At 43.3% G+C, this 16,424-nt stretch overlaps 1 protein-coding gene across 5 annotated transcripts in view; it reads right to left on the reverse strand.

Moving 5' to 3' along the window:
* LOC138525768 (prolactin receptor-like) overlaps positions 1 to 16,424 on the reverse strand; it is a 1,166,304-nt gene that overhangs the window by 22,079 nt on the left and 1,127,801 nt on the right. The window lies entirely within an intron of this gene.

Genomic DNA, 16,424 nt, shown 5'->3' on the forward strand with positions numbered 1-16,424 from the left:
GTACTTTACTGAGAAATGTAAAGTAGATGGAGTCTATAAGATTTATTTTTAGTTCTATTTTATATTTGTGAAAGGGGGTTCCTAAAGGAACCTGCCGCAACTCCTCGTTTAGGGGGGTCTTGTCCGTAAAATTCCCAGACACTTGTAACAAACGTGCATCCAAGAATTGCTGTAGGGGTTGCATCTGCAACCTGCAGAGACAGATGAGGTAGATGCAGGACGCATCATGCCCAGCAAAGACTTGATGGCCCGAACCGTGGCCATCTTGGTCGACGACAGCCGCTGTACCTTCCCTTGAATGGCCGCTAGCCTCTCCTCCGAGGGGGATGCCAGGCAAGCCCCTGTGTTGAGTCTGGTGAAGAGGAACCGCGCATTCTGAGAAGAATTAAGCAGGACTTCAGATAGATCACGGAGCACCCCAGCTTCGTCAGTAACCCGACGGTCTCTTTCGTGTGCTCGTCGGCTAGTTCCCGGGAGCGTGCTTGTATCAGAAAATTGCGCAAGTGCGGGTATGCGTGCATGCCCTGCAGCCGCAGGTGGGCCGCCACCGGTTCCAGGCTTTTGTGAACACCCGTGGGGGGGGGGGACTTTACGCCAAAAGGTAAGGCCTTGAACTAGTAGCGATGGCCTTGTACCACGAACCGTAGGACCTTTCGATGTTTCCTGTGGATGGGGACATGGAAGTACGCATCCTCTAGGTCCAACGACGTCAAGAAATCCCCTTCCTCCAATTGGCCGAGCATGTGTTGTAACGTGACCATCCGGAATTTTTGGGATTTCAAGTACTTGTTTAGATGGTGCAGGTCCAGGATGGGACTCCAAAAACCTGTCTTCTTTCTGACCAGAAAGTATACGGAATAGACACCAGAGCCCCAGAGCCGTTAGGGAACTAGCTCTATCGCCCCTTTCCGTTACATGGCTCGCACTTCTTCCAGGAGATTAGGGATGTGCTGCTCCTTAGGGAGAACTGGTGTAATGTGAGGGCACCTGAGTTGGACCTCCAAGGTGTGTCCTGGGGCGAGAGCGTCCAGCACCCATCTGTCTTTGGTGATCTTCCACTCGCTGACAAACCTCATCAGCCCGGCTCTGACCAGGGTGCATGAGTGGGGGCCCCAACGTCTTGGCCGGTTCAGGCATGTTTGGGCGTCGGTGCTCTGCCCTGCGGGTGATGCTGACCACTGCTACCGTAGGCCTGGGAGCGACCCCTGTAGGCTTCCTGCGTGGAGGTTTGGGAAGGTTGCCTGTGTGATGTGGAGTATCCCTTGGATGATCTGCTTGATTTTCCCATGGAGGAGCGAAAAGACGATGAGCAGTGCTGCTGCAGAGTGCCAAAGGAACGTGCTGTCTCTGTGTCTGTCTTTGGGTCTTTAAGGGATTAGTCGACTGCCTTCCTGAACAGATTTTCACCAAAGGGCATGTCCAATGTCTTTGCATGTACGTCCTGGCGAAAGTTCCTGGCCTTCAACCATCCCTGCCGACAAAGGCAGACTCCGTTTCTCATCTGCTGGAAACCTGTGCCGGCGATGTCCACTGCCACCATAGTGGCATGGTCCGACACCACCTCCCCTTTTTGAAAGAGGGCGAGAGCCTCCATTTTCTTGTCGTTATGGAAGAATTACAGGATAGGGCCCAGCTTGTACCAAAAATCCTGGTCGTATCAGGCCAAGATAGCCAGAACAATAGCCGCCTTGATCTTGGATGTGCCATGTATGAATCTCTCCCCTATGGCGTCAATCTTCCATCCCCTCGTTGTCCGGGGGGACTGACAATGAGCAAGCCGGGTTGGCTGAACGTTTCCTTGCGCCCACCAACACTACCAAGTCTGCAGACGGTTGTGACCTCAAGAACTTGGGCGTGGAGTCCGGCACCCTGTATTTCTTCTCCAGCCTGTCTCGTTTGGTTGTAGCCATGCATGGGCTCTTCATGAGGGCTAGGCCTTCCCCCCAAATGTCGTCCAAAAAGGATACTGCCCTGATCGTCTTCCTCTTGGACTCTTGTCGCTGATACAGGAAGCCCTCCTTCATGGTTTCGTGGGCACCAGCTGGAACAGCTCGGAAGCCCTGGAGATCATCGAGTGGAATGATCCCTGCTCGTCTGGTGGACAAACTATGAGGGGCGTCCAGGTGCGGTGATTCGTTGTCTGCCGGGACAAAGTCCTCTTCTTCATCGAAATTGGGATAGGTTTGAAAGGGGAAAAAATGTGCTTGTGGTAATATGGTCATAGTGTTCTCTCTTTGCCTTCTGCAGGCTGCCATGAAAATGGAGGAGGGGCTCTGTAAGGAACCCCGCCTTCCCCTTCCATGGTGGGCATCTTGGAAAAGGATTTTGCTTCCAACACCGGGACGCCGGAGGCCGTCCCGGTGTAGGAAGAAAAATCCTTTTTTTTTGCACCCCGGATTCCCCCCCTTGGGAACCTGCGGTGCTAACGGCTTTCATCCCCCATTGCAGGGGCTGGAATGAGGGATAATGGTCTGGAGCCCTCGTTATCCGCTCTTGCTTCACTTTTGCTGATAACTTGGGCTGCCGGGCAGTTATCCCTCGCTCCAGTCGCTGGAATGCAGGATGAACGCCACATTATTCCCATTAGCATAACACACAATGCTAATGGGAATTTTGGAAAATATTATTGAGTCTATGTACTTTACTGAGAAATGTAAAGTAGATGGAGTCTATAAGATTTATTTTTAGTTCTATTTTATATTTGTGAAAGGGGGTTCCTAAAGGAACCTTTCTTTAGATGTCTTTTATGTATTTTTATTTTGCAGGAGAGGTTAGAACATAAGGTGGGGAGGGAAGTGAGGGAAGAGTCACCAAGCACTAAAACGAAGGGGCAGGTGGACAGGAGAAGATGTTGTGCATGTGTTACTTCTAAGAACCCCCCAATGTACTATATGTATATGATAACATAAACCAACCACTTGCACAAATAAAAGCGAAATTACATCGCAGTTACAACGTGTAAGAACAATTCTTTGAAACCCATAAGCAAGATAGCCAGGAACAAATCTCCCTTCTCCTGGTTACAGTATTGGTTGAGGAAGATGAGGTGGAGAAAGACAGCCTACTACTTGCTAAGAAAGGACACCCTCCTGAGAGCATTGCAGTGGTTGGATTTGGTGTGGTGGTGCATGGAGGTGGTCCCGTAGGAGTACTGTCCAGTTAGTCTGTGACTGATTACAAAGTTGCACACAGTGCATTTCACTTTAGTAGCTTAAGCCTTTGGTACATTCCCAACAGTGGTAAAGAACTGCCCCACCCATGATTCTCTCTGGGTGCTCGAGGTAGGCACTTCCTCTTCCTCTTGGTCCTCTTCATTGTCTTTAGAAGTACTGCACTTTTTCTGTTGTGTATGTCCTCCAACTGGTGGTGGTGGCTCTTGAGGAGGAGAGATGGCAATAGCTGATGTAATTTTTAAGGTAAATAGCAGTTTTGCTAATATTCCTACAAGTATGTGCTTTGATTTTGAGCATGAAAGTTCCTAGATCAGTAGAAAATGCAGTTCTGAACTGTCCTTGAAGAACGGACTGGATCGCAAAGTGCGGACGCGTTCGCGGACACATCATCATGCCGTGCGTGCGCATGGTCACGTGGAACTGTCCGGAAGGTCCGTGATGACGGCAGACGTTCGCGGACATCGACAGATGCAAAAACTGTGGAAAAAGTTGCAAAAAGTGTACAGAAGTGTTAAAAATGATGCTAGAAGGTGGGAAATGGCAGAGTTTTAAGGTGAAACTTTGTAAATTGGACAAAAATTTAGCTATATTGGGGTAAGTATGATATTAGTAAATTGTAGGAAAATGGCAGGCACTGGTAAAAACCCTTGCAATTTACTGAACAAATGTTGTTAAAGGGACGTTATGGTTAAGTTGCATTAATAAAAACCTATGGAATTCAATGAAAAACCTTTGTTAAAGGGATGTTATGGTTACAAGTAAAACCGAAAAACCTCGGAAATTCACCAGTTATGGTAAGCTAAGCAACGATAACTCGCGCCACCACCGTTCACTGCTAAGACTAACACCCAGGACATCAAAGATGACATCACAAATGTCATTGATGACATCACATATCTGGGCCACTTGTTTTTGTTCACTGACATATTGCTTTGGCTTGAACCAGAAGGTTGTGGCGGTGGAACCACCATGTTTTGAACAGCGTGTTAATAGCATCCTCGTCGCTGACTCAAGCTCAAACGCCAAACTGACCCATGTGTCCCCTTCGAACGGAGACTTGATCTGCAACAAGCTCCAATTTGAACCCAACTTGCTGCATTTGAACCTGGTTAAACCCACTTGCACACTGATAAGATGCCTGGTTCTATGGATTTGAACCGCCAAGAACTGATTATGGTACTGTTGAAATTTCTCACCCTCACCCATTGTAAGCCAGGTGGTTTTCTTCACGGACAGTCAGAATATTAAAATTCAAAAGGTGCTATATATCTAGACATTAACCTTGTCATATGTTCTTAAAGTACTTTCCTTAGGGTTTGCTCTCAGCTCGTGGTGCACATACATGGGGTAATAAGCAGGCCTCAAACACACCATTCATTTGTATACATGAAGAAAAAACTTTTATGTTATTAACATTTTCTGATGATACGGTTTCTTTCTTCCTTACTTTAGTTTCCATGTATGTGCCTCTGATTTGTATGCATTGTGGGTCTTTATATGTATTGTTTGTACTAGCACAAGAGTCTAGTAAGTCTTGAATTGTTAGTTATTCATTACACGTTTAACATTACTCAAAACTCTGATAAGGTAGTATTCATTATTGTACTATCCAAAATTACAACATTATAAATATTGTACTTCTGTGGTACTTCAATGCAGCCATTGCCTATGTTTATGTATGAGTAGGTTCCTGTATTGACAACAACACTCCAATACAATGTTGTTTAGATGAGTACATTCTTTAATAGATTAAGTAGCTAATGATTTGTCTCCCGATCACCCCTGACATCTTGTTACCATCATTATAAACACAAACCCTTGTTGGGACATTTCATCAAAATTAATTTCACATGTGATGTCACCAGTGATGTCATCAATGACATTTAGCTGTAAAGGTAGACAGAGAAAGGCAGAATATAATGATGCACACACTCAGCAGGGAGAAACAGGATATAGAGCGCTTCATTGTTGGTAAAGACGGATGTCTTTGGGGAAAAAGGTGCAAAAGGGGGCTTAACCATTCTTTAGTGTCCCAACAAATGGAACATGGGTGAGGGTGAGAAATTTCAACAGTACCATAATCAGTTCTTGGCGGTTCAAATCCATAGAACCAGGCATCTTATCAGTGTGCAAGTGGGTTTAACCAGGTTCAAATGCAGCAAGTTGGGTTCAAATTGGAGCTTGTTGCAGATCAAGTCTCCGTTCGAAGGGGACACATGGGTCAGTTTGGCGTTTGAGCTTGAGTCAGCGACGAGGATGCTATTAACACGCTGTTCAAAACATGGTGGTTCCACCGCCACAACCTTCTGGTTCAAGCCAAAGCAATTGACAAGCACAGCTGGCGCAGTACAGCAGCAAACTGGTTTGAGGAACAGCAACAGAGATTGAAAGAGGGTCGAAGAAGTGCCAAAGGCAGAACCGTGGATCCTATTGGTTTGAATGCATTTGAACGCAGTCAGCAATGGTTTGATGCAATAGAAATGAAGGAGACCAGTTCCTTGCTTCTTCAGTGCTGTGAGTCCTAATCTAAGGGCTCAGGGACAAAATGAGTCCCTATTCTCCCAAAACAGGGAGGCTCGCTAACAGCTGCTGGTTCCATTCAACTCCAGTATGGTCTTGGGTATCAGCATAGCTGGCTGAGAAGCAAGTCTTCCTCCAGCAGCAGTTCACCCACATTTATAGGGAGCTTGCCTCTGCATTGGAACTCTCCTTTACCTAAATGGTTAAGGACTTTGGAAAGATGAACTCTCCCAAACGAGGTCCAAATTAATTGTTTTTGCAGTTCAGGAATGAATCAAAGAAAAAGGGCGCACGTGCCAGGAAGTGCAAGTAAGTGCTGTTTGCTGGCGAGGAGTGCTGGCGAGCAGAGTTGTGGGCTCCACGAGGAAGATTCGTAAAGCTGTTCCCGGATTAGGTGCAGCAGTAGGCAAGAGGAAGCTTGCCGTGTCACAGCATCGTAACGCGCAGAACATTCATTTGGGACATTGAGCAACAGAGCCCGACGAGCCCTGCCTTCAGCAAGTAGGCCACGCCCCCTGCTGTGTGTGCCGAGGCTAAGCACTAGGCACGCGGCCCTGTGCATGCACCCCAGGAAGTGCCAGTAAATGCTGTTTGCTGGCGAGGAGTGCTGGTGAGCAGAGTTGTGGGCTCCACGAGGAAGATTCGTAAAGTTGTTCCCACATTAGGTGCGGCAGTAGGCAAGAGGAAGCCAGCCGTGTCACAGCGCCGTAACGCGCAGAACATTAATTTGGGACATTGAGCAACAGAGCCCGACGAGACCTGCCTTCGGCAAGTAAGCCACGCCCCCTGTTGCGTGCGCCGAGGCTCATAAGCTCTAGGCATGCGCCCCTGTGCGCACGCCCCAGGAAGTGCCAGTAAGTGCTGTTTGCTGTTCACTGGCACCGGCCAGGCTAATAGCAATTGTATATCTTTGGCTTAGTTATCTTTCTGTTGGGCTCAGAGAAGTTATTACTTTTGGGTGCTGGGAAGAATTCTTTTTTTTTTAAGTAAGTAAGTAAGTGGGAAGACTTTAGTCGACTACAGCTGCTTACTGAACGTTCTGTTTGGGCTACTGTGAGTAGATTCTGCATCAGTCTTTGTGTTACCATATTGCTTCCTACCCTTTTTCACTCCTATATGGAAGTCTTTAAATTCTATTGATTGTTATTTTGAAGGTGCGAGGTCGTGAATTGATGCTAAAGTTTGAGACTGTGGTGGTTGGGGTGATTTTTGTGCACGGCCATTTTACACTCCCTTTTTAAGGAAAGTGGAGTGGAGGTAGTTTGCACATAATCCCTCCTCTTCTTTGGGGACATTCTAGCTTTTGGTGAGTGATGGCGGGACCCCTTAAGAGTGGTAAAATGAGGCCTTCCACTTTGAATAAAAAGAGCTGAAAAAAAGGATGCTGAAGAGCCTCCCTTAGAAAGCTATTTAGATAATTCGGGGGACAGCTCCTTGGAATACAAGGATAGGAATTCAATCTTGCCTCACAAGGATGAGGTAATAATGAATATGGACCATAACACTCTTGAGGGAGGGATGGTAGAAAACATTGGGCCCCTGGTGGAAGGTCACCCACCCTAAGCCTATTATAGATCCTTCCATCCCAAATTGGGATTCCCAATGTTTTCCCTCTTGATACAGTTCTGGATCCAGATTTATCGGTTCAACGCAGTTTTCTCAGTGTCCGGGATTATCTGGATAGCCAGTTATTGAATAAAGGAATACATCTTATAAAGCCTTCTTTGGATAACTCAATGATGGCCCCGGTAGTAACGGCAGACCTTGATAGGCGGGTTTGCCTTTCACTGGGGCCTTCTACTCCTATTCAGCCACGGGGTGTAGGGATTGGTAGTGTACATTTAGATAAAATGGACTATGATAGAACTCAGGTCACTAGACAGGACTTTTCTTATCCTGTCCATCATGTCTCTCTCTTAGAGAACCCCTCAGGCAGGCAGGAGAAAAAAAAAGGGAAATAAATGAATATCAAATAAAAAATAATATTATTCCCTCCTTTTCCGATTCTGAAGTCCCTATACACAGGAACAAAATGCAATCTTGTTCGAGCCCAAGATGAACCCCCCCTTTCCGACCCCTCTTCCAAGGGTAGCTAATAACATCGATGCCTCTTTCCTTCAAGACCAGCAGGAAGCGGAAATTACGTTTCCAGTGTTGACAAGGATCTTGAACCGCTTAGACAAAGGCCATGAGCGTACCCATTATGAAATTAGGGACCTGAACCTTAAATTGGCCGAAATCCTTGGCATAGTAAATAAATTAGAGGGACTCAATTTTACACATGAAATTATAAAGAAGCTGAAGGAAATCCCTACATCTCTTTCTCTTCAAGTAAGTTGCTCTAAAGCTACGCAGGTAAAAGAATTACTCACAAAAGAGACTTCAGCACAAACGGATTATCTATTGGAGCCTAAGGAGCAAAATCTGTCGGATGCTGGTCAACTTTCTGTGTTGAACCTATCATCTGGCAAATTGGCGGAAATAGATATTATGACAAAGCTGATCACACAGAATTCTGACCAGGCCCTTAAACTGTCCATTATCCAGAACCATTTGGAGGACCTGATGGCACAAAGGGTATCCGGTCATTTTTTCAAAAACTTATTTTTTCGAAACACCATTTTCTCGAAAACATTTTGCAGAAAATGTTTTTTTTCCAATGTATTATTTTTGTATTTTATGTTTTTTTTGGATTTCGTACGTAAAAAAAAGTGTTTAAAAAATAGGGTTTGGGTGGAACCCCCCATTTAAAATAAAAAAATAAAAAAAAGAAACATTAAAAAAAAAATGTGGCAAAATTGTGTTGAGAAATTGGCATTCGAAAATATGCCATTAGAAAAAATCACTATAAACCAGCACAAAGATATCACCATGAAACACCCACATCCGCAGAACCGTTAAGTGAGGAAAAATTGGACAGTCCATCGATGCTTACAGATATTCTTGAGAAGGAAGCAATAGATCCTGTGGCAGAGACACAAGCATCGATGGAATGTCAGGGGCGGAAAGAAGAAAGTAACTTCAGATTCTTAATTTCTCGTAAAGAGAAAAAACGATATATGAAGGCCCTAAAGCGTTCTGCCTTGAAAGACTCGATGCCAGAGAAAAATGAAATTGATCTAGCTAAAGGTAATAAAATGGGGAAAGCAAAAGTACCACCAATAAGTACTCCACTCCCTAGTAGATCGGGAGGAAGGTACCCTGAATCTGAGTCAATTAAATGAGGCCAGTAAAAAAGCATTAGAGTTGAATGATAATCGGCCAATCTTTTGCCCCAGGCCAATCATGGAGGCGACAAAATTAAAGAATGATGGAAAGGAAAATCCTTTGTGTCAAAGGGGAGGTGGAGCATTGACGAGTGACACTCTATCTTCAGCTTTGAAGGCGTAGTCCCACTCTAAGAATTTTAAGGGGAAACAAAAGACACTTGTGGGAACAGATCTCAGTTTCCTATCAAAATAAATTGCTTAATTTTTTCTTTAAAAAAACAAAAAGTTCCCTGGGACTGGTGATGCAAAGCCCAGATGACATCCCTATAACAAATGAGATACAGTTCGCTAGAGAGGGGGATTTCCCTCCAATCGCGGGCGCTATCTCCTTTCTCTTACCAGCGAAGAGGGCATCGCTCTCCCCTTCTGGGCAGAAATTAGTTTCAACTATATCTAAAAACAAAAACGTGAACATGGAGAATGTGGTTATGAGGAATGTAGATAATTGTTCCCTCAAGCAGACAGAGTGTTCTTTGGCAGGTCCTGGCGTAGATCCAGAGGAGAGGGATCTGTTTGACTTAAGGTCAAAGGAGGAAATTAGGGCATTCAACCCCATGTGGAGATGGCTATGAATTCCGCTCCCTCGCCGAGAATGGGATTGCGCCCACCTTTATTAGTCCAGCCACTAAAATTAAAAGGTAAAGAGGATGACTTCCATGATCTGAATGTTTTGATACAGGGACTTTTGAATCAGGCAAGACAGAAAGACTTACTTCCCCCGTTAAAAAGTTCTTTGGGAAAAGTCTGGAGGAAGTGAGCTTGAAATAAGTAACCTTTGTCTAGGTGGAAGGGGTGAATTGGGTTTGAATGGAATTGGGGTGTCTAAGGTCTTGCCAGATTCAACAGACCCTGGAAAAGAAGGTGCTCTGAGATTGTTGGTTAAAACACTGTTGCATGAGCACGTGAATGCAGAGATAACAAAGGTATATCCTCCCCAAGATGCAGCCGAGATAACTCAGGGTTCTGTTGGCCCTGAGGTTGAGAAGGAATCTTTCCCCAGACAAAAACTCCTACTTCCACAGAGAGAGGTAACTTGGGGCTAGTCCAGGGAAGGTATGGATTCCCCACATATCAAAAGGTCGGAGGAAACTCAGCGTGCTAAGTATGAGAGTAATGCCTCTCCAAGAGTTCACCCTAATTCTTGGTCGATTTGTAATCTGGAAGAGACTTGATGGAGAAAGGTTACTTTTCCAGACTATCCTAGTGTAATTCTTTACTATTTATTCGAACAAGACTGTAATGTTTCTTTAACTAGGGGTAGAATCCCAGCTATGTGTAATGAAATTGAAGCACTTAGGACAGTTTCCTCAGCAGACATTAAATTGGTAGATTTCATCCACCTAGATCGCTATGACTGTGTTTGTTTGGTTTTTTACACAAGGGCATTGTCAGAGGCATTTTTGAACGCTACACAGGAATTTAATAGAATGGGATACGATATTCTCCCTCTTCTCAAGGAAGGTAGACCCGTGAGCGGGGCGAAATTAGACCAAAAAAAGATTAGTGGCGTTCGCTCTAATGTAGAATGTGCCAAGCCAAGGGTTGTGCCTGAAGAGGAATCTAGTTGGAGATGGATAGCCCTGTCGCTGAGAGACTCCATTACACAGCTGAAGGAAATTAAGGTTTCTCTTTAATGTGAATGATTTTTCAGTTCTGTCATGGAACTCAAGGGGTTACAGCCATTTGTTGAATTCTACAGTGGTTTGTGGAATATTAACCCAATATTCGGTTGTGTGTTTGCAGGAAACTTGGACGACAGGGTTGGTTGTGAGGGACGGATACTCATGTTATCAGGAATTGGCCTCTCAGGGCCCTTTGAGTCGTCCTCTTGGGGGGCCTAATAACAGCCGTTTCCATAAAGGGATGTTTGAAAGTCCCTAATTATAAACTGATTGCAACAAGGTTTTTATCAGTGTTTCCTGAGATGACAGTGCAGATGGGGAAAACATTAATCCTAATTATTAACATCTATTGGTCTGTAAAAGGCAATTTGGAAGAAGCCCTTGTAACTCTGAATGACGATGTGTCAACGGAAATGTTGATGTATCCGGGTCTTCAAATTATGATCTTGGGTGGCCTAAATGCAGATATTTCAGCTGACACATTTGTTGGGTGTGAATTAGAACCCTCTAAACACATCGAGACGAATGGTATACATTCTTTTTGGACTGGGGACTGTCATCTGTATGTGTTAATCGAGATAACAAAAGATCGGCTCCTACATGGTCTAATGGTGCTTATTCTTCAACGATAGATTACATTTATGTGTCACAATTTTTATTAGAGCTGGTGACAAATTTTGAGATTAGTAAATCCTCCTATATTGACCATAGTTTTCCGACGGTCTCTTTTGCCCCCACAGGGGCTTAAACCCTGGGGGTTAACCTACCCGATTAACGTCCAATTAAATCTTTCTAAAAATAGATTAAGATGGCATGAGGACAATGTTAAGAAGGCAAATAGGCTCTTTTTGAAAACTTTTGAGGAATTGAAGATAGATGAAAAGACTGTCCTCTATTCCCTAACAATTTCACCACATTAGTAAGATCTACACTCTACTCACTTTCTGTTAAGAAGCGGGCCCCCTGGTGCGGGGGCTAAACATTCCCACAAATATGATGGGATGGTTAGAGTAAAGAAATCAGCTCTTCAGAGAGAAATAAGGCAACTTAGGAAATCTACCCCCGATGCTGACACATTGAATTTTAATATCAGAAAGCTTAAGCAATCTTATAAAAATTGGCTTATTCGTTAGATGCACTCCCTTCATCAGGCAGATAATGAACAGATGCTATCTTTATTGAGGGACGGCTCATCTAGGCAATTTTGGTTACTGCTTAATAATTTGTAATCCTGTCAAGTTACCTCTCAAACCAATCCGATATCGGAGCAGGCGTGGTTAGGGCATTTTGATCAAGTATATAAAAAAGAAACTCCAGCTGGGAACTGGAGTGCGATCTTATCCTTACCATGGTCTATATATTACTCTGTTATGGATATAGAAGTACAAATAAAATCATCTAGTTCCTCGAGAGCGGGAGGTCCTAATGACCTCTCGAATGCTCCATTTAAAGGGAACACGGGAGGTTGGGCAAAGATTCTCTATTTCCAGTTTAAAGATGTCATTAGAACAAAAATTATACCAATATCCTGGCATCTTTCATATATTGTCCCAATTTTTAAAAAGGGGGACAGGAGTTCTCCTAAGACTTATCGCCCTATTGCTATTCTTGACGCAGACTCAAAGATCTTTGTGGGATTGATATTAAAGGAAATTAACCTATGGATGAAGCAACAATCTATCCTTTCACCCCTGCAATTTGGGTTTAGAAAGGGAATTGGAACAGAAGTGGGTGGACTTCTTTTGACCACTCTGCAATCTAAGGCCTGGAAAACAGACACACTCCCATTCTATCTGGCAGCCATAGATCTTAGTATGGCTTTTGACAGTGTGGATAGAGATATTCTCTGGGGGAAACTAAAAACCCTTGGGATGCCCCTAAATTTGCTATCTATCTTAATTCACCTTCATCTTCACTCTCAGGTGCAGATTAGGTTGAATATGGATGGCCTTCTTTCGGGCCCTTTGGAAATCGGTAATGGATTAAGACAGGTCCGTGTCTTTTTGGCCCGACACTGTTTAATTTAAGTGCTTCGGAAGTGAGTATCTGTTTGGAGAAAAGTTCATTTATTCCTCCGAAAATTGGCACTGCCCCTATTCCCTGGGTAGCATATGCTGATGATTTCCTTCTCATGGACCAGTCCCCTAAAGGTGTGCAACGCATGATTACGGCCTTTTATGAATACACGGCTGTAAACCATCTTAAAATTAACCCAAGTAAAATGATTATAGTTACCCTTTCTAACAGGGACCTAAAGAAAAGTGGGAAGGTTTACTCTTGGTGGTTGAATAATGAAAAATTGCAGGTTCACTCGGCAATGATGTACCTTGGTTTCCCGATCCTGAATAGAAACAATCAAGGGTTGTATCGAGAGCACCTTCGAACTAAAGGTATTCCTTTGATAGCACAACTAAAAAGGAATAGACTCAAAATTTGGTAAATTTTCCATCCTGCCACTGCTTTGTTATTTTAGGCTAAAAGTCACCCCAAAAATGGTTTACGGTGTAGAAATCCTTCCAGATGCCATGATGATAGAAATCGCTAAAATAGAATCGAGAGTATTAAAGGGATGCATGCATTGGCTCCCGAAATCTATCCCTGTTGAAGTCCTACATTATGAGCTGGGACTTTTAACCTGGAATTTCTGGATTAGGTGGTGCAGGCTATCCCTCCATAGAAGATTACTGTATGATTCAGTAGACAACCTATACAGAATTCTTGGACAAGGAATTAATGCTGGTATGTCTGGACTTGACCAATTGGTCAAATTAAAAATTTCAAGTAAGGAAACCCTTTCAAAGTTGGAGTTGGATACAGATACTCTGATTAAAAATCCTGTCTATGTGAAAAAATTACTCCAATGTGTAGACTGCTCAAACACCATCTCAAAGGTGGCCAACTCAAAACTATATTCTCATCTAATAGCCCATCAGAAGGCTGTGGGGGCCGTGGAACCGTATCTCCTAAAATACCCAGGTCGAGTTCTCCGTAATGAGTTTATGCGTTTCCATTTTAATGTTTGTAATACAGGCGAAGTTAGAGATTCGGACTAGGAACAAACACAGAGAGACAACTAATTTTGAATTTCTTTGCAGGTTCTGTTATGAGCCGGGAGAGAAAGAAACTCTATATCATCTCCTGTTAGAATGTAAGCCGTTAATGGCAGCACAAATCAAATACTTTGCTAAATTTGTAAATTTAATAGATTGTTTGTTAACTGAAACACTATGGTGTGAAATGATGCGTGGCTCTGGTATACCTTTGAAGATAGCGGTTGTTCGATTTCTGAAAGATGTCTGCAAAATTACTTGAATACTATCTGAATATGCATTTGAAATGGTGGTGACATTATTATTACTTTGATGACAGTGCTTTTTATTGTAATAAAGTAATTTCCATGTTTTCTTTGATGTTGAAATTATTTTTATTTAGATTTTACTCGAATTTTAAACTGTTTTAAATTTTGTAAAGGTTTAATTAAACCATATACAAATAATAAAAATAAAAAAAATAAAAACAAAAGAAAAAGGGGGAGAGACCTTCCTTGTAAAGGGAAAAGGCCACTAAGTATTGGTTAAAAGCAAGCCTGCTTTATGGGGTTCAAGATAACATTATTAAGATAACAAGTGACCTGTGCCATATTGCATAATACCCAAAGTGTGGAACACAGGTAGGAAAGAAAGGCCAACAGAATCCTACCTCCCCTTGGATCTGCTCTGCCATTTTGTATGAAACCAACCCCCTTATTTAGTCCTGTACCTCAAAGGCATTTTGGTAAGCAGTACCTTGTTGTGAGGCTGGCCTGTCTGTTTAGGGCTTGCCCTTTGAAGCCAAGGATTACAGAGAGGCTCAGCCTTCCTGCACTTTGTATTGCTGGTAAACAGAGACAGCAGTCTGACTCGGATACAACCAGCCTGTTCATGTCTGGCAAGGCTTACAGGTTTGACATGGGTATGATCCAAATCCGAAGTGGAATTTAGTAATTATGTGACCTACCAACCACTATACCACAACTTAGATATGGCTTATATTTTCAGAATGCTCTGCCACCAGATTGGTAGGTTATGATAATGTCATTGTTTTGGGACAGAGGTGAAGATTTAAAAGCATCCCCTGTATTACAGTGACTTTGTTGTCCCAGCACCTGTCAATCAGGGCATCTGTGACCTCTTAGTCCACACTATGTCACTAGACAGCAGGAGTTGCAGCGAAGGAGACTGATGCAATAGAACACAGGTGTACACTTGGTATGGAGCTTATTAAAGGGTGGTCTGACCAGCAGGGCATCCTTTCTGAGATGGAATTACCCACCTAATTTCATTATTAAAGGGCTTCCTACGCTTGTCAGAAAGCAATGCTTCACAGTATGGGAGATCAATTTCAGCAGACGTCACAGGGTGGTAAGTGGTAGTACAAACGGAGCAAAAATGACAAAGGAGACAGACAAGGGGGGTGTATAAAAAAACACGCACTGATGAAGCTAAAAGCATTGAATTGTGTATTAAATAATGTTTTTGTGTTGCCACTTAAAAAGCATTTTTTTTCTTTTCAAGGTGCAGACTTGGAGGTACCTACATCATATGTCTAAAATGCTCAAGAAAAGGCATCCACTGCCGGTTAATGCTTCATGTGCAAGTAAACTCACCTTCTACCATGTGGAGGCTTGTGTGTCCATTTGCTGCATGTGTCAAGCACAGCCTGAAGTGCCCCAGTAGTGCTGTCAAATGCCATTTCATACCGCATATGCATGGTATAATCACCCCATTTAAGGGTGTAATAGCACATTTCCAGCAAGCTACTCATAGCAAATCCCAGGCAGAGCCTCAAATACCCCAGAAGTGCCTTAAAATTCCAGCTAACACATCATACTCTAGGTGTAATCTCCACTTGTAAGGACACATGTCCAGTTTCTTCCATCATATGCCAAGCGCAGTCTCACGTGGCCCAATATTGCCATTCAATGGCACTTCAGGCCTCATGTGCCTGATTTTATCGGTCGAATTTGCTTTAAAATGGATGACCATTTTCTAAATATCTATTGGTGACATTCTCCTGCCATTTTGAAAATTGTCATTTTTTTCAATCCCATCAAATTTGTGGTCAATATTAATTGCCCAGACTGCTGTTAAATGCATGCTCTGATGCCATTTCTGTTTTTCACAATGAATGGTTAGAAGGGAACTACAAAAACATTTTATAAATTGCTTTGAACATTTCATACCTTACTACTGCAACCTGCCAAACGTAATACAACATCCACCATTTGACACAGGTTTCAACCAGAACGTATTAAAGAGAAGCACCGACCTTCTTATGAAGTGGTATTTAAATACATGTTATGTTCCATCAATATTGCTGGCTCAGTATGATTTTAAGAACAATATATTTTTTTATGGACTTTGAAATTCCACTGTAATTAAAACAGAGTTATTCATTTTTGGGGAGATCTGCAAGGTCAATAATCAATGTGGACCCAGGATAAACATTGCACAGAACTTTTTGTCCATCTCTTGAAAATGTCTTTAGTGCGTTTATCTGCAACCTGTGGCTCTCCAAATGTTTTGGACTATGGCTCCAATTGATCCTTCACCATTGCCTATAATGGGTAGGGCTGATGGGAGTTGTAGTCTAAAATATATGGAGCACTAAAATATATGAGTTGGAGACTCCAGTGACAGACAACATTATTCCCTCTTTAGCAGCCTTATAGGTCTTCCATTAATGGGACACATTGGGCTGCTGTATGTTGATGTGCGGACCCAACACTGTGCAAGACGGCATGCAAGGTTATTGACATTTGAGGATTCTGAGCACGCTTTACAAGACTGCTCTAGTGTTAG

Source organism: Ambystoma mexicanum, chromosome 7p, assembly GCF_040938575.1.
Source record: "Ambystoma mexicanum isolate Mex_15411 chromosome 7p, UKY_AmexF1_1, whole genome shotgun sequence".
Taxonomy (NCBI): Eukaryota; Metazoa; Chordata; class Amphibia; order Caudata; family Ambystomatidae; genus Ambystoma; species Ambystoma mexicanum.